Source organism: Nyctereutes procyonoides, unplaced genomic scaffold (assembly GCF_905146905.1).
Source record: "Nyctereutes procyonoides isolate TBG_1078 unplaced genomic scaffold, NYPRO_anot_genome, whole genome shotgun sequence".
In the NCBI taxonomy this organism is placed as follows: domain Eukaryota; kingdom Metazoa; phylum Chordata; class Mammalia; order Carnivora; family Canidae; genus Nyctereutes; species Nyctereutes procyonoides.
This window is the reverse complement of record NW_026575144.1, coordinates 19,250,667-19,262,076: the sequence shown is the minus strand read 5'-3', so window position 1 is coordinate 19,262,076 and position 11,410 is coordinate 19,250,667.

Here is an 11,410-nt window from a genome sequence, read left to right as displayed (position 1 = left end):
AATATAGGTCACTTTTATCTGTTCAATGTGTTCATAACTAAATATGATTAACATCTTTGCTGATTGCCACTTTCAGAAACACATAACATGTTGAAATACAAAACAGTTGATAAAACACATATTCAGCTGCCTGCTGAACCCCCTCTTACTTTCCTTGCCGACCCCCCCCCACCTTCTTTCCCTTTCTATCCATGTGTCTATGAAAGGAGCATCCATTCTTCTAGAACACATCCCTGTACTCATTGGCCAAGGCTGATTACTGCTATTTTGGGCACCTACTATCTGCTGGACCAATATGAGTCCTTTTCCCTACAGTTTTGCATTTGGAATGAGCAGCTTCCATCCTCACTCTAACTGGTCTTCTAAATAAAGGAGTCTTAAACAGGGATGATTTCAGCCCCTCCTAGGCCCACACTCCAGTCACATGCCAGCAGAGCTATGTGCACATACCCCTATGGCTTCAGAACTACACCCATAGGATGGATACACATTGGTCCAAAGACACTCCTGCTGCTTGGTTCTCACGTTCAGGACATGAATTTCTTGACATGACAGTGATCCTGAACCAAGAGTTCAGATTGCTCCTATAGACATGCATCGGGCATTCCTCTACACACACACTGATCCTGGAGCTCATACCAGGTTATTTCTGCATATTTGTGCATACATATATTCTGTATTGAGAAAATACCTGACATTTGCTACCCACTCAGAATTTAAAAAGCATAGTAAACAGAAGACAAAAAAAAAAAAAAAAGAAAGAAAGAAAGGATTTCTTTTTTCATGGGGCCAGGGGCAGGGACCCACCAGATCTGAAAGCAAAGCAAATAAGCAAAGATAAGAAAGGAAAAAGAAGGGACTTCATGGGGTCACTACTGTGTCCTGCCCCAAGGCTCATTTCCCAAGGCCTTCCCACAGCCAAGACCTGCTGGTCAGTGAGCCAAGTCTATATAACCTCATAGAAACTCGAACTTTTCTGAGTACGTTAGTTCAGCCACTGGCAATCACAAAGGATCCCTGTGTTCCAGACATGTTGCTGGACATGTACTCATATCTAAGAAAAATTAAAATGTATTGGGGAAAGACAAATATGGGAAAAGCCTATTTAGGAGGTGCAAGCTAAAAGTGACAAAAATATTAATGCAGTTTTTAAGTGTTTGCTCTGTGGTGGGTGATTTAATCTCCCTTTTCTATCTAAAATATTTTCTCCCGGGATCCCTGGGTGGCTCAGCGGTTTGGTGCCTGCCTTTGGCCCAGGGCGCGATCCTGGAGCCCCGGGATTGAATCCCACGTCGGGCTCCCGGTGCGTGGAGCCTGCTTCACCCTTTGCCTGTGTCTCTGCCTGCCTCTCTCTCTCTCTCTCTCTCTCTCTCTCTCTGACTATCATAAATAGATAAAAATTTAAAAAAAAAAGACCCTTGCTTTAAAAAAAAAAAAAAGTGTTGCGTAGGGATTTACTTCAACAGGCCATGGAAATGTAAGGTTGGTTTCTCCCAAAGAGCTGGAACTGACCGGTGTGGAGGGACACAAAACATGTAAGTAGCGCCCTTTTCAACCTCCTTGCTACTAAACTAAGAATGGATTTATTATATTTAGCTTACAAAAAACCACTAGAGCAGGAATATTGTTTTCTTCTTGTAAACAGCATGGACTGAAGTCATCCAGTTTATCAGCTAATTGTACTGACTGATTTCTTACACAACCACAAAAAGTAAGGAAAACTAATGGGTAGAAACCCAATGGATGAATAGATATGATATGAAGCACATCTAGTAAAATGTGACTGTAGGATCTGGGTGGTGAGTAAACTAGTGTTTGTTGTAAAATTCTCTCAACTTTTCTCTGTTTGATGATGGTCAAAACAAAAGTGTTAGGATAAAAAGGTAAAAAAAAAAAAAGCCATATCTAAAAAGTAAGCCAAATAAGGCAAATGAAACAAAATATAAATGGGCTAGAGGTTAAAACCATATGGAGAGGAAATATTCCAAGTGATCTGTTTGAAGTGCCAGATGTTTATTTTCCCCACCCCTGGGACTTTGCACACACACACACACAACATGCACGGGCATCAGCACCAAGGGAGAAAGGGGCACCCCTGGCTCTCAGCCCTGGACCTCGTGGTGTGAGAGGGGAGAAGAGGATGGTTTTTCTCTCCTGCACTCATTAAGGACTGAGGGGATCCATGAGCAAACCCCATCCCTTTCACCTCTCAGCCCAGGAGAAGCTGCCTTGGTAACATGTTACTGCTAACCTTGACAGTAAGTAGAGAAAGGAGATGCATGTCCCAACCATCACAGGGTCAGGTGTAAGGATAAAGAGGGGTATGGTTTGGATTAGGCCATGAAGGGGGCTGCTGACGCCATCCAGAAGCCTATGCAGCCATGGGGGGCGATGGGGTGCACAGTGCTCGGGCCTCTGAGCTACTGTGTCCCTGGCTGAACAGGAAGGGTAGGGGAAGCAGATAGGGTACAGTCATTGATTTTGCTCCCACTTTGGGCTTGAGGGAAGTACCACGCACAAGGAAGCCACCGCAGCAAGCTGACGTGCCCAGTCCTTGCAGGTTGCTCCAGTCACAGAACCTCCATTAATAAATGGGATACTCTGAGCCACTGCATCAGTGACATGAGACTTAAGCCATTCCCTGGAGCTTCTTGTGTACTTCCTGTTGAGGTCCTGCCAGTATCCATGGCCCACACATCCTCATAGGCTGGGACAACCTTGCTTCAGCCCTTCATGTTATCTACAGTAAACTTGGTTTGCTCAAAAGTGACCTTCCCAGTGATACCAGCTTCCCTGTGATGCAGCTTCTCCCCAGTGTAGGTGATCACTTGTAGTTCCTTTGCCAAAGTCTGGGCCACTTTCTGTCCCATCAGCTCATCTGACTCCTCAAACACAGGCCTTTCTCCCAAGTGCCCAGGACAGCCACGGGACTCAGCCACTGATCACCCAGGGAAGGCCCTGTCCCTCACTTTGCAGCACTTCTGCCAGTCACAGCAGTCCTGGGATCTCGCTTCTGTTGGGCCAAGTCTGTGTGGCTGTGGGGATGTACAAACCACTGAGGTGTCTGCCCCAGTTTGGCGGCGATCAGGGTGGTGTGAGTTCCCCCAGACTCTTCTTATGGAGCTCTCTGCCACAAAGAACTTCCTGAGAGCACCATGGAGCTGGAACCCACACCCTGAAGGTCGGTATCACCCTCCAGGGATTTTCAGTAGCTCTATTTTGACTCTATATTTTTAGAAGGATATATCTTAAGGATCAAAAGAATAGCAAAAGAAAATCGTAAACTCTACTCAGGAATCGTTTTGAAGGTTGTTGATTTTCTTACTCTGAAGCTCTATAGCTCTATAGCTTGCTAACTATTTAGTGCATTGTCAAACAGATCATCGGAATATCGGCATCACTGTGATACTCAGTTCAGGAGAAAAGATACACAGATGTGACATCAATCAGGTTAAGTAAAAATCTTATAAACCTGAATTTGTAAGATAAACTTGTGGTCTATTTTATCTTTAAAATATACACACAGTGCCAATGTCACGTTGCTGGCTTTGACGTTGTACTATGGTTATAAAGGAATTCACCACAAGCAAAAGGCATACAAGACTCTTCCTACCACTTCCAGTGAGCCTATAATCCTTTTAAAATAAGCCTGAAATATCAGAAAGGCAATGATAACAATTCACTTGGTACCTGAATATGTTGCAATAGGCCAAATGAAGAGTCAAGGTGAACTGAGAGGATTCACTGAGAGCTGAAGATGTGAAATCCATCAGACCATTCACAGCAAAGGACTTCTGTGTCCTTTAGTCCTTCTCTGCAATGATTGCAAGTATTTGGAAATAATCCCCAAAACCAAGAATATGATTTTCATGTAGTGGTCCAGACACTCAAGATTCCATTCTTCCTCCCCACTGTGCTATGGACCAGGAAGAGACTATGGACTTAATCGTCTGCGGTGCAGGTCAGGCAATAAGCACAGAGTAATGAAGATACTGGACCTAAGCCACACAGAACAGGGACTAGGTCAGGGATTGAGTCCAGATCCCTCAGAGATCTCAGTTATATAGTAGATTGCAGGGATCCCCAAGGCCCAGGTCCATCAAAATCACCTGAGGTTTTCTGTTTACAACAGAGATGGGGTTGGGGGCCCATCCCAGACATATACTCAACTGGCTTGGGATAGGGCCGAGTTAGCATTATTCTTTTAGTAAAAAAAAAATTATTTATTCATGAGAGATACAAAGAGAGGCTGAGACATAGGCAGAGGGAGAAGCAGGCTCCTTGCAGGGAACCTGATTCGAGACTCAATCCCAGGACCCCAGGATCATGACCTGAGAAAGGCAGATGCTCAATCATTGAGCCACCCAGGTGTCCCAGCATTATTCTTAAAACCTCCCTCGATGCTTCTAGTGTGCAGTGAGGTTGAGACCAAATCATCTATTCCAGATCACTTGTTTAGCAGCTGAGGAGACAAGGAAGGGCTTGTGGAAATGAAGTGGTTCATCCCAGCTGGTCAGCCTCTCAGGGAGCAAGCCCAAGCTTCCTAGTAATGGACTTATAACCTAGTGGTGAAATATCATTTTCTGAAAGTTTTGTTCTCTATCTCTTGTTTTCTTTCTCAACTGTAAACACACACACACACACACACACACTCACAGGCGTGCATGGGTGTGTCCTTTGTTGGCTGTTTCCTTTCCAATGTGCCACTCATGAAAGTGTCACTCATGCAAGATTCTGAATATCTGTTCACCCTGAGCTAGAGCTCCTGAGAACCAGGACCACTGCCAAATTGACAGTCATGATGAACATTCTGTCTACTTCTTTGCCTGCTATCCAGTGCATTTGGAAAATTGTAAACCTGATCGCTTTTATCCACCAGAATTCCAAAGACACTTGTCTCCCCAAACAAGAGAGCTCTTAAAATTCATGTATTTTGGCATTTGCTTATGGACTGAGCATTTGTTCAGAACACAGGGATAAACTTATCATATGCTCTGAGAAGTTTTAATCTGTTCTGAACCTTCTGGCTGGTTCAAGATTCCTCCGAGGAAGTTTATATTACTGGGAAGGGCTGAGCTGGGCAGCAAGCTGGGCATTCTTATGTCAAACCACAACACCTTGCTCTTACCTCCTGCCTAAGTGATTAGGGATTAAGAGGCTTTCTTGGCGTGTGGCCCATTTTCTTCATTCCTGAACCAGGTAGCTTGTTCATTTTTGCCAGACTGAAACCAAAGTAACCACCACAGTCCTGATCCCTTCCATAAGAGGAGGTTTTTATATGTTACACTAGATTCCTTCTAGAGGTAGGAGGCTACCTGAAAATGGGGCTACCTCCCTTCATCCTTCCTTTCCTGCACAGCCATCCAGAATCCAGCCACCAACCTCCATGATGGGCCAGGACTGAATGGGTCCAAACACTGGCCAGTCACTGAGTCTTTACACTACCGGGAACACCCTTCAGAATGGTGCCAGGTCCACCGACATTGGTAATTTGGTTTTATCCAATTCTGTACTCACCTGGAAACCCCATAAGGCACTGCACGCAGTCCTTACCCCTTGATTCCTGATGGTGAAGCTGTGGACAAAAAGAATCTTCTGTCTCTCACCTCAGTTTTCTAGTCTCTCATCTCACCACTTACTGTTCTCTCTCAATATGCTTCTTCTGTTTTTATTATTTTCAGGCCACATGTAAAAACATGGCTGACAACGGTACCAAATACCTATGTTACAGGCCTGACATGCCTCAGATTCAGCTTTCCAAGAAGTAAGTCTAATTGTCTCCTTTAAACAAATTTCTTTTTTTTTGAAGATTTATTTATTTATGAGAGAGAGAGAGAGAGAGAGAGAGAGAGAGAGAGCGCACATGCAGGAGCAGGGGAAGGGGCAGAGGGAGAGGGAGAAGCAGACTCCCTACTGAGCAGGAAGCCCAATGTGGAGCTCAATTCTGGGAATCCAGGATCATGACCTGAGCAGATGCTTAAGCGATTGAGCCACCCAGGTGCCCCTTCTCTTAACAAGTTTCAAGCTGAGGCTGTATAACAAACAAAGCTCTATTTCCCTAATGGAGCTCTAGTTGAGGACCCCTAGCAATTATAACTCTATTTGGTCACTCTGTTCACATTTCCCCCTTTTGATCAAGATTTTTCTTCAGGGGCACCTGGGTGCCTCAGTTAGTGAAGCATCTGCCTTCAGCTCAGGTCATAATCTCAGGGTCCTGGGATCAAGTCCTGCCTTGGCCTCCCTGCTCAGTGGGGAGTCTGCTTCACCCTGTGCCCCTCCCCCCTGCTTGTGCACGTTCTCTGTCTCTCTCTCTCTCTCCCTCTCTCTCTCTCTGTCTCTCTCTCTCAAATGAATAAATAAAATCCTTTTTTTTTAAAAAAAAAAAAAGATCTTTCTTCAGAAAGTACCCATGGTCAATAAATTTTCTGAAAACATTGATGATTAATTTTATGTTTTGAATCCTCCATCACAGGAAGTTTCATTTAGGGTATGGCATGTCCCACATAGGAGAAAAAGAAGTGTATGCCAGTTGTTGTGCTAAGATATTGGCCACACTGGAGCAACAGGGAGGCTCAGGGAAGTGAATCTTGGGCATTGTCCTTAGCCAGATGTATTAGCAGACTATATGAGCTAAGGTGCTCAGGAGGCAAGGCTTGGTCAATCATTTCCAGTCTCTGAATTACCATCACATTTTGGGAAGAAACAGCAAAAAGAAATAAATGCATGACACAAATAGTTTGAAGATGCTGAATAGGGCATACATTAAGACTATGATTAACAGCACAAAAATTTGCAATCCTGAGCATAAGAGAGTTCTGAGTCCAGTAGGAAGCCAGCTAAAAATAGGAGAAATTAAAATCATTTGGAAGTAAAGCGTGAATGTCTCTTTAAGGATTTAACTCATCTGACTAATGTAGGGGTTCTACTTCCACCTGTGAAGAAGTGTTTATCCATGTACAACATGAGGTGTTAGCAACAGCACAGACCCTTTCTTGAACTACATTAAACAGTCTAATGCTATTCTATAACTGAGGACCATGTGGGCTCAGGAATCTAGAGATTTTTGTTGGGTCTTAATGGTTCAGGTGGTGGAGTGAGCTCTTCTGTTAACAGTTCTGGGAAGGTTTTTCATCAGAGCTTCTAAGTCTGCCATGTGTATTCCAAGTCATGAATTTATGATTCCAAGGTATTGGTTAAGCTGATCTCCAGAATATCTGGCAGGAAGGTCACAGACTGGGGTATGACCACAACTGTTGTCTTCATATTAAAAAAGATCCTCATCAGTGTAATCATCTACTACTGATAAGGCCCTTCCCTTCTCCTTCTTGAGTCTTGAGTGAGATTCGGGAGTAGTGGTTGTAGCCATTTTGAGAAAGCTAGGAGAGTAAATGCCAAATAAACAACAACTACAACAACAACAAAAAAAAAACAAAACAAGAAAAACATGTGCCACCGAGGCCTTTTCAGCTATCAAGACATTCCTAAGGCCAAGACTGGTGATCATATTCACACACAGAAACACAACCCTTAAGTGCATACATCAAACCAGACATGTTGCATATTTATAGAGTAATATAACAGGCAATAAAGGAAGGGTGCACTGAAGCCAGAGGTCAGTTTTGGGGAGTGGCCCACAAGTTACATTGAGTTGGCAAGCTTGAGGATGGAGGGTCATGGGAGGAGGGTTGGATATATGTAAAGACAGGAAGAGAACAATAGGTATACAGAAGCCTCTAAGATTTGGTTACCACCGGTGAAGAAGTCCTACTGAGAGTAAAACAGCAAAAATCATAAGAATTCCTACACAAAGAAAAATAGTCTCATCTCAGTGAGTTTAGGAATTTCCATTAAATTCTGACAGTTATGAAAGAGTTATTATACTGGTTTGGTCCTGACTCTTGGGAAAGTATATTTAGATGTCATCTGCTTCTTTTTCTGGGATGTGGTCAATTTGAGGTTTTCTTTTCTTTTTTTTTTTAAGATTTTATTTATTTATTCATGAGAGACACAGAGAGAGGCAGAGACATAGACAGAGGGAGAAGCAGGCTCCATCCAGGTAGCCCGATGTGGGACTCAATCCCAGAACCCTGGGATCACGCCCTGAGAAAGGCAGAAGAAGCTCAACCACTGAGCCCCCCAGGTGCCCCAGTTTGAGGTTTTCAATTGATTTGGTCATCCAGTTGGATGATGCAGCCTTTTTAAAATGAGAAACATGAAGCCATGATTTTGTGGCACTCGAGGGGGCAGGGTGAAGTCTTTGTGAAGATATTTTTTCCAATAACCACATGTCCAGGTTGGAGGCTATGATTTTAATGTTTTTGTCTCCTGGGAGCACACTGTGGGAAGGCTATTCTACCAAAGTAGGACTATCCTCTACAAATCTGATTAGGCTGTTGTGAAATTGAAGCATATCCCTGTTGTATCAGCTATGGATCAAAGGAAGCAAGGCAAGGTACACTGAGTGTCCTGATACAGTTAAATGAGAGATTAAGTCTCATTTAGTCTCATTTAGAATGTAAGAAATTTCTATAATTTTTGGAGCATTACATTTAACATACACGTATAGATATAACATAAAGAAGAAATGTGTGGGAAATATCAGAAATGGACACAGAACATAAAGACTCCTAACTCTGGGAAACGAACTAGGGGTTGTGGAATGGGAGGAGGGCGGGGGGTGGGGGTGAATGGGTGACGGGCACTGAGGGGGACACTTGACGGGATGAGCACTGGGTGTTATTCTGTATGTTGGTAAATTGAACACCAATAAAAATTAATTTATTAAAAAATAAATAAATAAATAAATAAATAAATAAAAATAAAAATCCTGAGATAAAAAAAAAAAGAAGAAGAAGGTTTAGCATTACTTTTGTTTTTTTTTTAAGTAGGCTCTATGCCCAGTGTGGAGCCTAGTGCATGACTTGAACTCATGATCCTGAGATCAAGACCTCACCTTAATCAAGAGTCACATGAATGAGCCACCCAGGTACCCCAGGATTACTCTTTATTTAACCCATGTAATTTAACGTATCAGATAAGACTAATTAATTTAATAGATCTTTGTAATGTTCCAGGGACCATCCTGAAAAAAACATCCCAAAGTTTCTTCCAGGTCAAAAAGACTTTATTTATAATTTTATTTGGGGAGATTTATAAAGCATATCAGAAGGTTTGGACACTTGGCTAAATAGGACCACAGAAAATTATGAAACATACTTAGTTATCAATTTAATCAAGGCAACAAAAGGATTTCAAAGACAAATACAGAAAATGATATAGTTACAAAAGCCTTAGCTCTTTTTGAGGAGAGAAGACTTAAGTTTTTCAAAGTAATTGATGATGTGATAAAGATGAAACAGAATCTTTGCTTCCCAGGTAGATTACCTTAGCAATAAAGAAACTTTGCTTACAGTTTCTTATTAAGAGCAGACATATGGGGCACTTGGATGGCTCAGTCAGTTAAGCATCCGACTTTTTATTTCAGCTCAAGTCATCAGGGTCTCTGCTCAGTATGGAGTCTGCTAGAGGTTCTCTCTCTCCCTCTCCCTCTGCCCTTGCTCCTGCTCACCCGAGCTCTCTCTCTGTCTCTCAAATAAATAAAATTAAAAAAATAAAGAACAGACCATAACCCAAGAAAATGTTGTTTTCAGTAGTTTTATTTTTACATCTACTAATTAGAATTTTTGACTCTTAGAATTCCTATTTCCTAGTGTAAACTAAGAAAGCAGCAATTGTGGCCTGGAAAATTTATAAACACATTTCATAATTTCCAGAAGCTTAGTCCTCCTTATAGTAATTTTAATCCTTTTGCAATAAAACCTGTTTATTAACAGGCCTAAATATATATAAAGTGTATAATATATCTCTCTATATATAATCTGTCTGTAAAAATTAAAAACCAAAATATATAGTCTATATATATACGCAATCTCTATAAAAATTAAAATTCAAAATATATAGAAAGTCTATAGATATACAATCTCTCAGTAAAAATTAAATCCAAAAGAAAATAGACTTATATGCAGAGAGAATATATATTTAGTCTCCCTGTTAAAATTAAGTCAAGAGCAAATAAACTAATGCTTAGCAATGTCTCAGTGTATTATCTTATTAAGAAATGACCTAAATATTTAATGACTAGCCATCATCTAATTTAACTCAGCAAAACTCCAAAGTTTTAAGTCACCAAAAAGATTTGGGAACACTATTTCTGAAGACATTACTATTGCTGGAAAGTTAATTTATAAACTTTATCTTACTTACATCTCTTTAATTCACTTGTTCTTCATAATTATATTTAGATGACTTATGAACATTTCACAAAACATTAAACAGCTGTCCTATTTTGTCCTCTTTTGGCATAAAACCTGTTTATTAACAGGCCTAAATATATATAAAGTGTAAAATATATCTCTCTATATATAATCTGTAAAAATTAAAACCCAAAATATATAGTCTATATATATATACACAATCTCTATAAAAATTAAAATCCAAAATATATAGAAAGTCTATAGATATACATTCCCTCAGTAAAAATTAAAAACCAAAAGAAAATACTTATATACAGAGAGAATATATATTTAGTCTCCCTGTAAAAATTAAGTAAAAATTAAGACAAATTCTGTAACAGAGGCAACATGATCTTATATGATTAATAAAATCCAGGTAGAAAAAGTTGCTTATCTGGATTACATCTAATGCTGGTAACTCTGCAAACATGCCTGTTTTAATTAAACCAACACATTTCAATTAACTTTTATTTATTAAAGATTAACCTAGGGCATGTGATCTTGAAACTTATTTGAAATAGTTGCTATTATAATTTTGAGAATTGTTATAAATACTAAATCTATATAAGTACTTAATGTTCTTTTTAAAAAAGATTTCTTGGGGACCCCTGGGTGGCGCAGCGGTTTGGCGCCTGCCTTTGGCCCAGGGCGCTATCCTGGAGACCCGGGATCGAATCCCACATCGGGCTCCCGGTGCATGGAGCCTGCTTCTCCCTCTGCCTGTGTCTCTGCCTCTCTCTCATTCTGTGACTATCATAAATAAATAAATAAATAATTTAAAAAAATAAAAAATAAATAAAATAAAAAAGATTTCTTTATTTATATATTTATTTATTTTGTGAGAGAGAGAGAACGTGAGCAGGAGGGCCAGAGGAAGGAAAGAGAATCTCAAGCAGATTCTCTGAGAGCTTGGAGCCTGATGTGGGGCTCAATCTCACCACACTGAGATCACGACCTTAGCCAAAACCAAGAGTCAGATGTTTACCCGACTACACCACCCAAGCACCCCAGCCCTTACTATTCTTTAAGCTGATTAAACAGGGCCACCGGCACCTAGGGAACTGGACAGTTCTCCTGCACATCTATGAGAGTCATATCTGACAAACAAGAACACTTTA